The following is a 4,547-nucleotide window of genomic DNA, read 5'->3' on the forward strand; positions in this document are numbered from 1 at the left end:
TGTGGTTAGGTGGCGCTGGTCTGGGGTCTTAGTGTAGGGGTCTGTGGTTAGGTGGGGCTGGTCTGGGCTCTCCTAGTGTAGGGGTCTGCCATTAGGTGGGGCTGGCCTGGGGTCCTAGTGCTGGGGTTTGTGTGTTTAGGTGGCGCTGGTCTGGGGTCTTAGTGTAGGGGTCAGTGGTTAGGTGCATCTAGTGTGACATATGGGGTCTGCAGTATTTAGCAGGGCTGCTCTGGGGTGAGCATTCATTTCGGGGGTCGCTCTGTCTGGCAGCAGCCTTCTATCCCTCCCTGCTGTTGGTCTGAGCACTGGTCCCAGCAGTGACTACATGGGACACAGGACGCTATGCAGAGCAGTAGTTAGTGGCGATTTGTGTGTCGCCATCAGCCGTGTGGGAACATACAGACCCAGCCATACATTGGGTGCGGTGCCGCCATGACAGTGGCACAGTCCTGTGTACACGGCCGCGAAGCGCACTCACCGGGAGCAGCAGACACAGCTCCACCGGCCGCGGTCACCGCTCAAACCTCCCTCTCTCCCAGCATGCACCGCGACCCGCCAATTCCCTCAGTCACTTGCAGAGGAGGATTGCGCGCGAAATAAAGTTTATTTAAAAGAAAAAAAAAAACTGTGCTGCTAGTTACTATGGCAACTAGCTGCGGCGTGTGCGTACGGATCCCCCGCAACATAAAGTTTATTGGGGAGGGGGGGGACACCTCCGGTTACCATAGCAACGCACTGCGTGTGCGCAGAAAACTTTATTGTAAGCCGAAGCTCACAGTCCCTACATGGCCGCAATGCCTGGAGGGGCCACAGACGGACCGTGAAATGCCAAAAAAAACAGCCGGCAGCACAGGAACTTAATGGAATGCACGCTCCAAGGATCCCAGGACCCGATGGGATCAATAAGTGATGAAAGAGGAACAGCATCCACTCCAGGTGAAGAAATAAATCTCTTTATTCTGCCAGTGGTAGATACAACGTTTCGACCATACGGTCTTTATCAAGTACAACAAACATACCTCCCAACGTCTGAAGAAGGCAAAGAGGGAGAAAGGCTGCGGTGCGCGTAGTGCGCTGCGGCAAATTTTATGCCACGCCCCATAGCCACACCCATTTCAGTAGGCACGCCCATATCCACGCCCCAACCGCACCCATTTAGCCCTGCTGATCACACTGTGTCATAAACAATAATTATAAACAGAAAAAAAAATGGAGCGCTGCTGCCCCGCCGCCGCTTCTCCGTCCTCCTGCGGAGTCCCGAGCGATTACCTCCTCCTGAGGTGACATGCTCTAAGCTGACCGCCGGAAATAAGGTCAGCAGTCATTTCCGGCGGTCAGCTTAGGCCTCTTTCACACATCCGTTTGTCACCATCAGTCAAGATCCGCCGATTTGCAAATAAAACAGATCTGCCATTTTTCTTGGCGGATCCGTTTTTTTCCTCATAGACTTGCATTATCGGCGGATCTTGGCTGATGGTCATCCGTTCGATCCGCTATTGTATGGATCTGCCAAGATTTTGCCGTCCGCTAAGTGGATAGGACGGAGCATGAAACGTTTTTTTTCATGCACGGATCCGCATTTTGCGCTTGTCCGGGTGATTTAACCCTATATCCCGGCGGCGAAATCTCTCTCTCTGAAGGATAAAACACGATGTAACAGCAGAATAGTGAGTTCAGCTCTGGAGGCGACTGGAGGATAAGACACAATGTTATAGCAGAATAATGAGTGCAGATTCGGAGGTGACTGGAGGATAAGACACAATGTTATAGCAGAATAATGAATGCAGATTCGGAGGTGACTGGAGGATAAGACAATGTAACAGCAGAATAGTGATTGCAGCCCATATCGCGGGATAAATAGCTTCCCGGCTGGGATAGAGGGATACGGCCCCCAAATCGGGACTATCCCGCGAGAATCGGGAGGGTTGGGACCTATGCAACAAATGGCAAATGGAGCGACCATATATAGCGTGGAAAAACCAATCACCACAATGGAAACGCCCCTATATCAAAATACATACATAACATTTCAAACAAGACATCAAGTGTATAAAATAGATAATATAGTGTATAAAACATAGTATAGAATTGTACAAATCTGAGAAGTCACATCAGTATAGGAAAAAAGACATAAAAAAAGCGGGGCAATCTCCCAATCAGCTCATAGCATCATCATTGCTATGACAATGTCTCACCAATCCCCATTCTCTTAACATGGTCAATATGTACCAACCAATCAAGGCGCTGTACACCGTTAGCGCCAAAGTGTGACCAATCACTACAATCATTACAGAACGAACGGCAGAATAGCTGTCATAGATACCTGTATACGAGCTGACCAATAGCTGGCGGTGGCGCCGCGTAGCCACAGGAGACGCCGAGCCAAGGCGAAGTCTCGCGACAAGTCCACGTCAGGAGTATCGCGCAAGCGTGATCTCACAGACAGAACATCATCACCGAGAGCCCGTCTCGCTCAGCTCGCCCGCATCCACGCATGCGCACAGACCACCACCGTGTCATTAGGCCATATCCATAGCACAGACACATCGGCTCAGTGGAGGGTGCCATTCAGAGGCAGAACGATGTCACATGTGCCGTCATGTAAACAAATCCACTACCACCACCACTACCACTAGGGCAGAAAGTTTTACATCAAGGAGAGATACACATGTTCCTCAAGTTTTGTAATCTATTTGATCACTTGCCCTTGTGGGCTCATGTATGTGGGTGAGACGTCCATGGAGATCAGGGCGAGGATCAGTAAACATAAGAGTACCATCAGGACTAAACTTCTAGATTTACCGGTACCGAAGCATTTTGTTGATTGCAAACATTCAGTCAACCAATTAAGATTTAGAGTGACCGATGGCGTCCCATTGTTGAGACTTGGTGATGATAGGGTTAACCTTCTAAAGAAAAAAGATTTAAGATGGATTTCCACTTTGGATACATTACAACCGAGGGGTTTGAATGTGGATTATAATCTACATATATGTATTCGTTAAAATCCACCTACTCTCTAAAGGTGTTGACATCCTCTTTAATATCAAGTTTACCTATGAGGGAATATTTTTTAATTTTCTTCATTGTTTTTAATTGGTATATTTTTGTATTGCAGTTGGCGTTTGGGGAGTGATTGGAGGACATAGGGACTGAACAGTCCTGAAGGCATAGATGTGATTTTTGGGGGCCTGCTGTCCGGTCCCTGTGCCCTCTATTTTATTATGTGCCATTGCTGTTCTTTTTTATGTGCCAATGTTGTACTTAATAAGTGAAATAAAGATTGTTAAATTCTTCAAATATTTGACTGGCTTTCTTTGATACCTTATGTAATTTCATGCTTTTTGCATCTTTATAAAATGTTGTCATATTGAGCCTTGGATCCAACTGTTCGGTTCGGTTTGTGGATGCTTTTGTGGTGGTAGTGGATTTGTTTACATGACGGCACATGTGACGTCGTTCTGCCTCTGAATGGCACCCTCCACTGAGCCGATGTGTCTGTGCTATGGATATGGCCTAATGACACGGTGGTGGTCTGTGCGCATGCGTGGATGCGGGCGAGCTGAGCGAGACGGGCTCTCGGTGATGATGTCCCGTCTGTGAGATCGCGCTTGCGCGATACTCCTGACGTGGACTTGTCGCGAGACTTCGCCTTGTCTCGGCGTCTCCTGCGGCTACGCGGCGCCACCGCCAGCTATTGGTCAGCTCGTATACAGGTATCTATGACAGCTATTTTGCCGCTCGTTCTGTAATGATTGTAGTGATTGGTCACACTTTGGCGCTAACGGTGTACAGCGCCTTCATTGGTTGGTACATATTGACCATGTTAAGAGAATGGGGATTGGTGAGACATTGTCATAGCAATGATGATGCTATGAGCTGATTGGGAGATTGCCCCGCTTTTTTTTTTTTTTATTTATGTCGTTTTCCTATACTGATGTGACTTCTCAGATTTGTACAATTCTATACTATGTTTTATACACTATATTATCTATTTTATACACTTGATGTCTTGTTTGAAATGTTATGTATGTATTTTGATATAGGGGCGTTTCCATTGTGGTGATTGGTTTTTCCACGCTATATATGGTCGCTCCATTTGCCGTTTGTTGTACTTGATAAAGACCTTATGGTCGAAACGTTGTATCTACCACTGGCAGAATAAAGATATTTATTTCTTCACCTGGAGTGGATGCTGTTCCTCTTTCATCATTGGACTGTGAAATGCCGTCTGAACCTGGCCTTAGGCTAAGGTCACCCTCCATTTTTGGCTACTTTCCTGTGCATATTGAAGTTACTTCCAGCGGTGGCCACAGGCTTCATGGATGCGGTGGCTTACATATAACATATATATACCTTAGGGCCCATTGTAAAAATAAAAAGAAGCAAAAACCATTTCTGACGCGATATATATAGGTGCGGTACATTAAAAGAATATCAAAATTAAGAAATATACATTTATCATAAAAACCTGATTTTAAACAATAATCCATATTAAGATAACACATTTATCTCAGAGCAGCTATAAGGCTCCGCTATTGGCTTCA

The 4,547-nt window shown here is 46.6% G+C and overlaps 1 long non-coding RNA gene across 1 annotated transcript; it reads left to right on the forward strand.

The window, feature by feature from the left end:
* Positions 1-491: 491 nt before the first annotated feature.
* On the forward strand, positions 492-3,300 carry LOC141101200 (uncharacterized). Its single transcript, XR_012234909.1, has 2 exons — positions 492-936; positions 3,119-3,300. It is a non-coding gene; the product is annotated as an uncharacterized lncRNA (long non-coding RNA).
* The last annotated feature ends 1,247 nt before the right edge of the window (positions 3,301-4,547 follow it).

The sequence above is a fragment of the Dendrobates tinctorius genome, unplaced genomic scaffold (genome assembly GCF_039654945.1).
Source record: "Dendrobates tinctorius isolate UK_male_01 unplaced genomic scaffold, ASM3965494v1 ptg000116l, whole genome shotgun sequence".
NCBI lineage: Eukaryota > Metazoa > Chordata > Amphibia > Anura > Dendrobatidae > Dendrobates > Dendrobates tinctorius.